Raw genomic sequence first — 13,673 nt, 5'->3', positions numbered from 1 at the left:
TCTTCCCAGCACGCCTGACATTGGGGTGAGCTTGCCCCTCACCCACAGAATGGGGTGCCCTAGGAGCCCCAGAATTGAGTATATATACAGTCCATGACCAACTTTGATTACACCACCATGTGTTCACGGGTCTGTCTCTCCTACTGTGTGCTCCCTAAGGGCAGGGACTGGGTCTTAATTCATCTTTATATTCCTGACACACAGCAATATTAGTCACTGGTGAGTGGATGAATGGATGAATAAGACTTGATAATGGCTTTAGCTTTAAAAGGCATCAGCAGTGATTTCTGAAAACTTGCCAGATCCCCATGTCTGCGTCCTCCTTTCATCTCCTCCTTGATTCCCCTAAGAATCCTTGCCATGGTCCCTTCCAATCCATCTCGTCACCTCCCCAACTCGGCCAGGAGTGGCTTAGCCCAGTGTTTTTTTTTCCCTTGGCTGCATACTAGAATCACATGGGGAGCTTAAAAAATATACTGATGCCTAGATCTCACTCCGGACTAACTAAACCCAGTGTGCAGCTGAGGTTGAGAACTTCCACGCTCAGGCCACCAGAAAGTTCCACATCACATGCTCTGAGGCAGCAGGCTCTTTGAAAGCATCAGTTGGTGTTCACAGGACTTGGCATTCATAGTATACATGGAAAGTCTAGAGAGAAAGAAACAAAACAAAACAAAACAACAAAAACAAAGAAAAAAACACCTTTATGCCCTGGGTAAGAGCCTGCCTGTTGTAATGCACTGTGCAGCTGTATTAGGATTATCTACTGTGAGGTACTAGATGTACCTCTGCCCTGGGACTTGGGTCCTCCAATCCACCGTTGCCCAGTCTTCCATGTGCCTTTCAGGCTTTCACTGTGCTCAGCATGCGATCAACTTGCTAAGGCTCTAACACCTACCGTACTCACTGCAGCTGACTGTCATTTGCTGCTCAGAAGCCCAGGCTGGCCGCCATTCTTGTCAAACCCGGGTGACCTCTAGTTTTGGGCTTTGGTGGCCTCCCAGGAGGTCAACTTGAGATTGTCAGCTGATTACTCAAGGGCCTGCACCCGCCTAGGAGGGCAGCTGGAACTGCATAATGATCAGGGCTACAAGGCCATGCCCCTGGGCTGGGCCTGCTGGCTTCTGAGCACACAGAGCAACTTAATTTTGACTTTTTAGCTGCCATGGAGGCTGTGAGTCTCTGGAGCAGTTTTTACTTAAAATGTATTCATTAACCTTGCCCTCATGGCTGTCTTTTCCCCAACTTCCTTCTTCCAGAGGGTCAAAGACTTAATTAAGGACCCTTAACCTTTCTTTACACTTTTGGTTATTTTAATGGGAACACCTGAATTGGATTCTATCCCAAGAAGCCAAGTCAAAAAGCAGTTACCTATTATCTCCCAGGATCACAGAGAGTCAAAGAAGGAATCTGAAACCTCACCCATCATAGAGGTTCTCAAGCCTGGCAGTAGAGTAGAACCACCTGGGGAGTTTAAAAAGGACTGGTGGCTAGGCCTGACTGATTCAATCACATCTCCAGTGGGTGCTCAGGCACTGGTGTTTGCAAAGCCTCCTTGTGATGTTAATGTATAGTCATGGTTGATAACCATTCACTAATCAAAATTCCTTTATTTTTCATATGAGAAAATTAAGACTGAGGTGTTTGGGGGCAATTCTGAGCTACTAGTCCTGCTTGGATGTCCAGGGTATCTGGAGACAGAACAATAACCTGTAAAGTTCTGCTCTCATCTGCCAATTAGATCTCTCTGGAGACTACTTGTCTGCTCTCTCAGCTTCTTTCCATTGTTTACATTTCTAAGTCAGGAATCTCAGAGAGTGTCAGCTGGGTGGCTCATACCTGTAATCCCAGCACTTTGGGAGGCCAAGGCGGGCGGACCGCTATAGGTACGGAGTTCCAGAGCAGCCTGGCCAACATGGTGAAACTCTGTCTCTACTAAAAATACAAAAATTAGCTGGGCGTGGTGGTGGGTGCTTGTAGTCCCAGCTACTCAGGAGACTGAGGCAGGAGAATCCTTGAATCTGGGAGGCAGAGGCTGCAGTGAGCTGTGATTGTGCCCTTGCACTCCAGACTGGGTGACAGAATGAGACTCTGTCTCAAAAGAAAAAAAAAAGCCGGACATGGTGGCTCACACCTGTAATCCCAGCACTTTGGGAGGCTGAGGCAGGTGGATCATAAGGTCAGGAGTTCGAGACCATCCTGACCAACATGGCGAAACCCTTTCTCTACTAAAAATACAAAAATTAACTGAGTGTGGTGTCGCCTGCCTGTAATCTCAGCTACTCAGGGGGCTGAGGCAGGAGAATCGCTTGAACCCGGGAGGTGGAGGTTGCAGTGAGCCGAGATCATGCCACTGCACTCCAGCCTGGGCGACAGAGACTCCATCTAAAAAAAAAAAAAAAAAAAGGAAATCTCAGAGTCTAGAATCTTTCTTCTTTCTAAAACCCCAAACTCTTAATATATAGATTCAACAGATGTGCCAGATCAAAGTGCACCTTGCCTTGGGTCACCCAGCTAGTGTCTCTGTCTAGGGTTCCATTTTTGGTCCCCCATGGCTGCCATCTGCTCAACTTGGGCCCTCACCAGGGGGTGCCAGGAGCATGATTCATCTTCAGTCCAATTTCAAAGCTGGAAGTTAGGACACTTTGAACACTTAACAGGGGGAAGCTAGACTTTTGGGGATTTTTTTGGCCCCCTTTTCATTTTGTAGGTGCTAAATCATCCTGACAACACGGTGGGCGTGAAGCAGCAGATGAGGAAGAGGTGACCTCGCTGAGGTGTGGACAAGCAAGGAACCCAGAGTGAAAAATTTTAGGGGACGGGCGCTCACTCTCATGGTGGTGGAAGAGCCTCCCTGCATCTTCCTCTCGGCCCTCATTTGCTTCACCCTAGACCCAGCTCCAGGGCAGGAAGAGGGAGGGCAGGGGAAGGGGAAAAATTCCATCCCAGCTACAGGGCTAAATCTCGAATTTATTCCAAGTTAAATATAGTCGGAATGCTAATATGCCAGTCTTAGCTTGTCTTAGGCAGCGAGTCTGGCTCAAAGACCAATGGCCCTGAAGCGGAGAAGCCATCGCTGAGAGCCCCCCCACGGACGCCGATGACGCTGCGGCGAGGAGTGTGCAACGTTTCTCCCTCCCGCTGTCGCCCCCTGCCTCACCAGCCTCATGGAAGGTGGCCCCTAGAGAGGCGTAGAAGACTCCACAGAAGGGGCAAGTCTATATGTTTATTTTTCTTCTTTTTACTTGAGACCTCGATTCAGAAATAAGCATGAGTCCTGAGGCTTGCATGGCGCCTAGAGTACGGGGCAGGAAGTGTGACTTCAGGGCTTGGGAAAGTAAGTCTTCCCTCTTTTTCATGGAAATGTTCGACTCCGTGGTCCACTCTGGCCCCAGAGTTCATAATCAGAGCTTTATATCCTTTACCTAACGTGAACTGCAAATTCCTTGGGCAGTCAGCATACATTGAACCATGTTAGTTTTTCCTGAGAGCCGGAATGCCTGCCCCCAATGCTGTATGAAACAGCCTCACACCCCTGCAGGCGCGACCTGGGTCGTTTCACTGCTGAGATATTATCATGTATTATCCTGTGATTTTTCTGTATTGTTATATAAAAATGTATTAATGTTCGATGAAACTTGGGATCCTGGACTAAAGAACATTAGTGGAAAAATGTGCTGTCCAAATAAAAGTCTGTAGTTTAGTTAATAGTATTGTAACAAGGTTGATTTCTTAGTTTAGACATATGTACCCTGGTTGAATAAGATGTTAACATGGCCGGGCGTGGTGGCTCAGGCCTGCAATCTCAGCACTTTGGGAGGCTGAGGTGGGCATATCACAAAGTCAGGAGTTCAAGACCAGCCTGACCAATGTGGGGAAACCCTGTCTCTACTAAAAATAAAAAAATTAGCCGGGTGTGATGGCATGCACCTGTAATCCCAGCTACTCGGGAGGCTGAGACAGGAGAATCACTTGAGCCTGGGAGGCGGAGGTTGAGTGAGCTGAGGTCATGCCACTGCACTCCAGCCTGGGCGACAGAGCGAGACTCTCTAAAAAAACAAACAAAAAAAAGATGTTAACATTAGGAGAAGCTGGGGGACAACTGTATGGGAACTCATTGAGCTATCTCTGCAACATTTTTATAAATTTAAAATTATACCAGGCGGGACATGGTGGCTCATGCCTTTAATCTCAGCACTTTGGGAGGCTGAGGCAGGTGGATCGCTTGAGGCCAGGAGTTTGAGACCAGCCTGGGCAACATGGCAAAACCTCGTCTCTGCTAAAAATACAAAAATTAGTGGGGCATGATGGCATGTGCCTGTAATCCCAGCTACGCGGGAGGCTGAGGCAGGAGAATCACTTGAACCCACGAGGAAGACGTTGCAGTGAGCCGAGATCGCACCACTTCACCCCAGTCTTTTAAAATGTACTTTTATAAATATCTTTGACCGAATGCCTTTAAAATCTCCTTGTGTGTGTGTGTGCGCGCGTGCGCACGTGTGTGTGTTTTAGCTTCCTTCAGATAACTGAGAGCTTGTTTTCACATGAAGCAAAAATCTGCTCATGCATATTGTTTGGAAGAGCCTTGTTTTCTTAGGTCTGGAGGCTCTAAAAAATGCCTATGGCTTCCTTCTATTCATTTTATATATTTTTGTCTGAAGATTTCATAATTCCATCACCACCCTTGCTATTCCCTAGGGTTATGAGAGAAAAAGAAAAATATTTTGTAAAGAGCAAGGATTGTATTCTTTTCTGGGCATGTTCCCCCACAAAGCACTGTGTATACTTAAGCCTCTGTATAAATAAATGACACAAATATAGATGTTGTGGGGGAGGGATCTTCTTGCCTGTTGGCTTTCTGGGGCCCAGTGCAACTGTGTTGTTCACGTGTTTATGAATTGAGGCTAGCTTGTGCTTTGAATTAGGACAAAGTAGAGGTGTAAACACACAACATATTGATTTTCACACATGATGCTTTTTTGGAATTTGAGGAAGAAGATGATGAAAGGGGAAGGGGAAAAGAAGAAAAAATAGTGGCCGGGTGCAGTGGCTCACACCTGTATTACCACACTTTGGAATGACGAGGTGGGTGGATCACCTGAGGTCAGGAGTTCGAGACCAGCCTGACCAATATGGTAAAACCCTGTCTCCACTAAAAATAAAAAAATAAGCTAGGCATGGTGGCAGGTACCTGTAATCCCAGCTACTCAGGAAACTGAGGCAGGAGAATCACTTGAATCCAGGAGGCAGAGGTTGCAGTGAGCCAAGATCGTGTCATTGCACCCCAGCCAGGGCAACAGAGTGAAACTCTGTCTCCAGGAAAAAAAAAAAAAAGAAAGAAAGAAAGAAAAGAAAAAAATAGAAGGAGAGGGGTGGGCACTGTGGCTCATGCCTGTAACTCCAGTACTTTGGGAGGCTGAGGTGGGAGGAGTGCTTGAGTCCAGGAGTTTGAGACCAGCCTGGCAACATAGCGAGATCCCATCTTAATTTTTTAAAAAATGGCCTGGCGTGGTGGCTCACACCTGTAAGCCCAGCATTTTGGGAGGCCGAGGTGAACAGATCACGAGGTCAAGAGATCAAGACCATCCTGGCCAACATGGTGAAATCCCGTCTCTGCTAAAAATACAAAATTTAGCCAGGCATGGTGGCATGTGCCTGTAGTCCCAGCTATTCAGGAGGATGAGGCAGGAGAATTGATTGAACCGGGGAGGCAGAGGTTGCAGTGAGCTGTGATCGTGCCACTGCACTTCAGCCTGGTGACAGAGTGAGACTCTGTATCAAAAAAAAAAAAAGGAGATAGAGTTGCAAGAGCCCTAAAAAAGGTTAAGGCTCAATCTAATGTGCATCTGGTTTCCTGGGAATCCTGTTGAAATGCAGATTCAGATTCAGTAGGTCTGCAGGGGCTGGGATTCTTCGGGTCAAACCAGCTCCCAGTGAGGCTGCTGCTCCAGGGACCTCACTGGAGAAGTAAGGTCTGGCACAGGCTGTGCTTTCAAAGCAGTAATGCAAAGGCACTCTCCCTCACTGCTGCTGCTCTTGACTTCTGGTTCTCTCTAGCACCTCCCAGACCACTGTTACCACCTGCATCACTGCCAGTACTTTTGGATTTTTTTGTACATAATGTCAAAAATTCGAAAGCTTTATAAAGCTTCCCTCAACATTACATGGGAGAAATATCTTTCAAAGCCTCTCAAGTAGCTTCTTTTTCCCTTTTACCATGATTTTTGATTTCTTGATCTCATTTCCAGCCTTTTCTTAGTTTGAATCACTCATTCATTCAATTCTCTGTTCTCCTCTCTATCCAAACTCGTTTTATTTCTCTAGAGATTTTTTTGTTTTTTGAGATGGCGGCGGGGTCAGTCTCGCTATGTTGCCCAGGCTGGTCTTGAACTCCTGAGCTCAAGGAATCCTCCCATCTCAGCCTCTAGAGTAGCTGGGACTACAGGTGTGCTCCACCATGCCTGGCTAATCTAAGACTTTAATGCACAGTCTGCACCAAGAATAGTTTCCACTTTTTCTTTTTGATCCCACCAGGAATGAAATTAGCATCTCTCTCTTTTTTTTTTTTAAGATGGAGTCTCGATCTGTTGCCAGGCTGCAGTGCAGTGGCGGGATCTGGGCTCACTGCAACCTCTGCCTCCCCAGTTCCTCCGATTCTCCTGCCTAAGCCTCCTGAGTAACTGGGATTACAGGGGTGCACCACCATGCCCAGCTAATTTTTGTATTTTTAGTAGAGACAGGGTTTCACCATATTGGCCAGGATGGTCTTGATGTCTTGACCTCATAATCCGCCCACCACCAGCCTCCCAAAGTGCTGGGATTACAGGTGTGAGCCACTGTGCCTGCCTGAAATTAGCATCTTTTAATGTTGAGTGAAATTAGATTAGACTCAATGTATTGCTTTTGTTCATCTCCCAGGCCACTTCTTTATGAAGAAATCTCCACCACAATGTATAGTTTCTGGAAAGTCTGAAGGAGCACTGATATTTTCCCTTGAATGCACTTTCTATGTCACCGTGGTAAACAAGAATTTTCAGGCTTACAGTCAAGATCAGCCTTTCAAATTCTCTTTGGATGAAACTAATCCCCAAGGCTGTCCAACCTCCCTATAACTAAGAAGTTTACAAGGCCCAATAGTTGATGTGCTGGCCTGAAAACAATGATTTGGGTGTGAATCACTGACCACACATTGTAATGCTTACCACCATCCTTCCAAATCCACTCGGGACCAGTAAACAGTGATTACGCTGGCAGAGCTGAAATAAACCTTTATATCTCTTAAGTATCCATTTAAGTCCCAAAACCTTAAAGCTGGCTTGGTAATCATCTCATTAGATTTTTCTACAGGATGCCAATACCAAAATGATATAATATTATTTTAAAGTGGCTTATGTACCATTCTATCAAATGAAACTGTCTATGAACTGGTATTTGAACAAATTTATGTTGTAATAGTAAATGATATTTATCATGAAGAGCCTGGAGCACTCACTGTAGTACCTTCTGAATCATGCAAGAAAGGTGCAATCTTTGTTTAATATTTTTTGGTGTTAAATATGTTTGAAGTTCATTCTTGGGAAATTGGCCATCTATGCCTAATAATACCTTACATTGACAGATTTATTTCCAGCTTATCCTGCATTTTCAACAAGAAAATGTTATAATCCACATTTTTTTTTTTGAGACAGAGTCTCACTCTGTTGCCCAGGCTGGAGTGCAGTCGTGTGCAGTCGTGTGATCTCAGCTCACTGCAACCTCTGCCTTTTGGGTTCAAGAGATTCTTCCACCTCGGCCTCTTGAGTAACTGGGATTACAGGTACCCACCATTACGCCCAGCTAATTTTTTGTATTTTTAGTAGAGACGGGGGTTTTACCATGTTGGCCAGGCTGGTCTCGAACTCCTGACTTCATGATCCCCCCACCTCAGCCTCCCAAAGTGCTGGGATTACAGGCGTGAGCCACCATGCCCAGCCTATAATCCACATTTTAAAACTGAAGGAATTAAGCTGAAGGGACTTGCCCAAAGTCCATAGGTGGTAGTAAGTGGAAAATCAGGATAAGAACCTAAGACTTCAGTTTTCTTTTATGGTGATTCTTTATTTGATTAACCAGAAAGCCCATTTGTTTTACAACCACTAATAGATAAAGTCAACTGAGTGTAATCCTGGGTCTAAAGTGTGACTATAAACTAAAGAGACAAATTTGGTTTTACCTCCATCTATATCCTGACAGAATTTTCTTTTTCTTTTTTCTATTTTTTTTTTTTTTTTTGAGATGGAATCTCATTCTGTTGCCCAGGCTGGAGTGCAATGGCACCATCTTGCCTCACTGCAGCCTCCATCTCTCAGGTTCAAGCAATTCTCCCACCTCAGCCTCCCAAGTAGCTGAGATTATAGGCATCCACCATCATGCTTGGCTAATTTTTGTATTTTGAGTAGAGAGAGGGTTTTACCATGTTTGTCAGGCTGGTCTCGAACTCCTGACCTCAGGTGATCTGCTGCCATCAGCCTCCCAAAGTGCTGGGATTACAGATGTGAACCACTGTGCCTGGTTTCTTTTTCCTTTTTTTTTTTTTTTTTTTTGAGACATAGTCTTGCTCTGTTACCCAGGCTAGAGTGCAGTGGTGTGATCTTGGCTCACTGCAACCTCTGCCTCCCAGGTTCAAGCAATTCTCATGCCTCAACGTCCTGTGTAGCTGGGATTACAGGCGTGTGCCACCAGGCCTAGCTAGTTTTTGTATTTTTAGTAGAGATGAGGTTTCACCATGTTGGCCAGACTGGTCTCGAACTTCTGGCCTCAAGTGATCCGCCTGCCTTGGCCTACTATACTGTTGGTATTATAGGCGTGAGCCACGATGCCCAGCCCAGAATATTCATATCCAAAATTCACATGGAATTTGTCTTTTAATTTGTCTGGGGATGATAGGCACTTATAACTTCATTTTTCTTTTCACACATTTTATGAATCAACAAAGAAAATGGCTTGTTACCTTGGAGTTACAGCCAATTCCAATCCAATTTGATTCAACAGACATCAGTTAAATATCTATTTCTATGGCACGCATGGTGCTGGGCTCTGGAAATAGAGTGGTTGATATGACATGGTCACCTCCACCTGGAGGGATTTACAGAGTTGTTAAATAGGTGCTGAGGCTACTGTAGTGGCCCAAGAGGGAGTGGTCACCTGGGAGACAGGTTACTGGGGAGGGAGCAGCTGATTCTTGAGGATGAGAGGGCAATTCCAAGGCATATGGGCATGTGGAAGGTGGGATTATTCCAGAGGGAGAAAAGCTGATGTGTGGTCACATCACTGGGTCAATCAAGCCGCCAATAGTCTGGATGCCTGAAGGGAGACTGGAGATCATGTGAAGAGTCAGGGCTAAGTCAGGCACTATGGCACACGTCTTTAATTCCAGCACTGTGGGAGGCTGAAATGGGAGGATTGCTTAAGCCCAGGAGTTTGAGACTAGCCTGGGCAACATAGTGAGATCCCCATCTCTACAAAAAATTAAAAAATCAGCCAGGCATGGGCATGAGTGCCTGTAGTCCCAGCTACTTGGGAGGCTGAGGAGGGAAGATTGCTTAAACCTGGGAGGTGGAGGTGATTGTGCCACTGCACCACAGCCTGGATGACAGAGTAAGACCTTTTACAAAAAATAAAAAATAAAATAAATAAATAAAGAGAGAGATGGGGCTGAGCCAAACCCTGTGTGTCCCGTTAATAGGCAGTGGTAATTGAAATTTCCCCATTGACAAGAGGAAACCAAAGAAGAATTTTAAGCATGAGAGTAACTGTGGCAATTCCAGCTTTTGGTCCACATGAGGGTCCCTCCTTCTCTTCTCTCACTGGTCACTCTTGCCCTCTGACAGGATGTACCTTCTGCTCTCCACATTTGTAACTAGCTAGCTCTAGCAAAACCCCTGGTGGCCGTTTCAGTCAGAGGCCCTGCATCCTCCCAGACTGTATGATTTTGGGTCCCAAATCATATTACCCATTCAATGACCTGTTCTATTTGCCAGGCTTGACCTAAATGGTTAATCATATTCCTTAAGAGTTGATATGATTTGGCTCTGCATCCTCACCCGGATCTTGTTGAATTGTAATTTGCAATGTTGGCGGAGAGGCCTGGCAGGAGATTATTGGATGGGGCAGGTGGGGGAGGATTTGCCCTTGCTGCTCTTGTGATAGTGAGTTCACCTGAGATCTGGTTGTTTAGCTCTTATTGTTTAAAAGTACGTAGCATTCCCACTTCACTCTCTCTCCCTGCCTCCTTTCCAGCCATGAGAAGACGTGCCTTGTTTCTCCCCTTCATCTTCTGCCATGATTGTAAGTTTCCTGAGGCTTCCCTAGCCATGCAGAACTGTGAGTGGATTAAACCTCTTTTCTTCATAAATTACCCATTCTCATGCAGTTCTTTATACCAGTGTGAGAAATACAATAGTCAAGATAAAAGAAGTTGGGACTTCCCGCTAAACAGTTTGAATCTCGGTTCCAGAGGCTTAGATAGTTTAAGTTTTGGGCTGTAGTCATCCTTGCCTGTTACAAGAATGATGAATTTTAGAGATCAGTAGATTGAGTTGTGACTGCAGGAGAAAGTCCTTGTCTGCTTTCTGACTGGCAGATAAATTGGCATTACAAACAGGCATGCTGTCAGTGTTCCTTCACCTCTGGGACTTCCTGGATGGGCTCCTGGAGAAAGAGAAATATGCAGATCCACTTGATGCCTACATGGCTTCCTTCCTGGCCCCGTGAGGCCACAGGGGCCTTATTGAAAGCTACTCCAGCCACTCTCCTAATGGACAGTTTCCCATCTCTGTTCCCACCTTTGTCTTTCTGCTTCCTGAATTTCCAGTCCAAGCCCTTCAAGCTGCTTTTTATCAACTGGCACTTTGTTTGCAACCAGCCTCACTTGGCATTGGGTGCCCCAGATTACTCCTCTTGGCTCCAGGCACAATGCTTTGAGGTCAAGGGGCACTGCACTCTTACTCTGTCACTCCAAGTCCACTCCTGCCTGATGCGGCTTGGAAACAATCATGGCACCACCTATTTGCAAACTCTTAGATGAATAGCAGAAGCTATTTCATTCTGGCCCAGCAGCTTAATATCTGCTTTGTGCTTATTTGAGGATGACCCAGTGTGGTAGTCAGGGTTCTCCAGAGAAACAGAACCAGTAGGGTGTGTGTGTGTGTTTGTGTGTGTGTGAAGAAACTGGCTCACTCAGTTTTAGAGGCTGGCAAGTTCCAAGGTCTGCAGGGTGATTCAGCAAACTAGAGACCCAAGAGAGCCAATGATGTAGTTCCAGTTCAAGTGCTAAGAACCAGAAGAGCTGATAGTGTAGTTCCAGTCTGAAGGCCATTTGGCTTGAGATCCAAGAAGAACTGATGTTTCAGTTTGAGTCTGAAGGCAGGAAAAAAACGAATGTCCCAGTTCAAAGGCAGTCAGACAGAAGGAATTCCTCTCTTACTTAGGGGAGGGTCAAACTTTTGTTCTCTTCAGTCTTTCAACTGATTGAACATCAGACAGGGGAATCTGCTGTATTCAGTGTATTAGTCTATTCTTGCACTGCTATAAAGAAATATAAAGACTGGGTAATTTATAAAGAAAAGAGGTCAAGGGGCACTCTTGTGCTTTCTAGAAGCATAGCAGCTTCTAGAAAGGCCTCAAGAAACTTAGAATCATGATGGAAGGTGAAGGGAAAGCAGGCACGTCTTACCTGGCTAGAGCAGGAGCAAAAGAGAGCGGGGTGGTCCCACACCCCTTTTTTTTTTTTTTGAGACAAAGTTTCACTCTGTCGCCCAGGCTGGAGTGCAGTGGCACGATCTTGGCTCACTGCAACCTCTGCCTCCCAGGTTCAGGCAATTCTTCTGCCTCAGCCTCTAGAGTAGCTGGGATTACAGGTGTCTGCCACCACGCCCAGCTAATTTTTGTATTTTTAGTACAGACGGGTTTTCACCATGTTGGTCAGGCTGGTCTTGAACCCCTGACCTCGTGATCCACCTGCCTTGGCCTCCCAAAGTACTGGGATTACAGGCATGAGCCACCATGCCCGGCCCCCACACACTTTTAACAACCAGGTCTCCTGAGAACTCTATCACAAGAATAGCACCAAAGGGGGAAATCTGTCCATTGATCCAGTCACTCCACACCAGGCCCCACCTCCAACACTGGGGATTACAATTTGACATGAAATTTGGGTAGGGACACAGATCCGAACCATATCACTCAGTCTATCAAATTAAATGTTAATCTTATCCAAAAACACTCTCACATCCAAAATAATGTTTGACCATATCTGGTACCCTGTGGCCCAGTCAGGTTGACACAAAATTAACCATGACACCCAGTACATCAACAATGTTTATATATTATAAAATCATATTAATTTGTGCAGCACATGCAAGGTATGTTTATTTCACAGGCATCCTGGGTTTTGCAAGCTTTATCATTTTATCAGCTAAGTTTTTAAAATTGAAAGTTCCCCCCACCAAGGGTCAGCATACTAATATGTAAATACATATTTTTATCTACCTGTACTCCCTTCACTAATATTTCAATTGTCTTTGATTCTTCCTTTGCAGGGTGAAAAATTTAAAACTATGTGCTTCATATTTCCTTTGAGCCTTTTATCTTGTGCCTTTCTTGTTTTTGCTGATATTTTTAGAAAAAGATATGAAAAATGGTCATTATCAGTACTATGGGCTCCTAATGAGGAGGAGGGAGCTAATTGCAACCAATGTTGACTTGGAGTGGAGGGGAGAGAATGGCCGCAGACCCCTCCTCCTCAGGAGGGGGAACTGTGGTCCAAACCACTAAGCGAGGGTAGAGCTGAGTCTGATCCAGCTGGTCTGGTCCGTGGGAATTCTATCTGGGCTGAACATGCAGGGCACAAAATGGGATTTCTAAGGAGAGTTTGGGTGCCCTATTTGTATCCAACATATTTATTCAAGCATCCATCTGTCCTGGGAAAGAGACTAGAACAAACAGAACCCCAGCCAATGCCACCAGTGTTCATGGAAGGATAGGGAGCTGGAAAGGTAATTGGAACCAGAGGTCACGGCAGAGAACAGTAAGACAGATGGGCCACGTGCAGTGGCTTGTGATAGGGAGACACAGGTGCACACTCCTATAGACAGATTCATTCTTGCCGGAAACACTGGGCATGAGACTCTTCACCTCCCCCTCAACAGTAGGTGATATGGTTTGTCTGTGTTCCCACCAAATCTCATCTTGAATTGTAGTTTCCATAATCCCCACTGTGTGAGAGACCAGGTGGAGATAACTGAATCATAGGGGCAGTTTTCCCCATTGTGTTCTCGTGATAGTGAGTTAGTTCTCACGAGATCTGATGGTTTTATAAGGGGCTTTCCCCCTTTGCTGGGCACTCATTCTCCTGTTGCCCTGTGAAGAGGTTTCTTCTGCCATGATTGTAAGTTTCCTGAGGCCTCCCAGCCATGCAGAACTGTGACTCAATTAAACCTTTTTCCTTTATAAATTACCTAGTTTCCAGTATTTTTTTTCTTTTTGAGACAACATCTCGCTCTGTCGTCTAGGCTGGAGAGCAGTGGTGCAACCTCAGCTCACTGCAACCTCTGCCTCCCGGCTTCAAACAATTCTCCTGCCTTAGCCTCCTGAGTAGCTGGGATTACAGGTGCCCGCCAACGTGTCCCGCTAAC

The 13,673-nt window shown here is 45.7% G+C and overlaps 1 long non-coding RNA gene across 1 annotated transcript; it reads right to left on the bottom strand.

Annotated features, from left to right (window-relative positions):
• Positions 1-417: 417 nt before the first annotated feature.
• LOC110569036 (uncharacterized) lies at positions 418-2,640 on the bottom strand. The gene is made up of 2 exons (XR_002479178.2): positions 2,496-2,640; positions 418-648 (listed from the first exon to the last, which is right to left on the bottom strand). It is a non-coding gene; the product is annotated as an uncharacterized LOC110569036 (long non-coding RNA).
• Between the last annotated feature and the right edge of the window lie 11,033 nt (positions 2,641-13,673).

The sequence above is a fragment of the Aotus nancymaae genome, unplaced genomic scaffold, assembly GCF_030222135.1.
Source record: "Aotus nancymaae isolate 86718 unplaced genomic scaffold, 86718_ANA_hifiasm-v0.15.2.pri h1tg000057l, whole genome shotgun sequence".
NCBI lineage: Eukaryota > Metazoa > Chordata > Mammalia > Primates > Aotidae > Aotus > Aotus nancymaae.
Note: the sequence above shows the minus strand (reverse complement) of the source record. Positions and strands in the feature narration are given on the sequence as shown.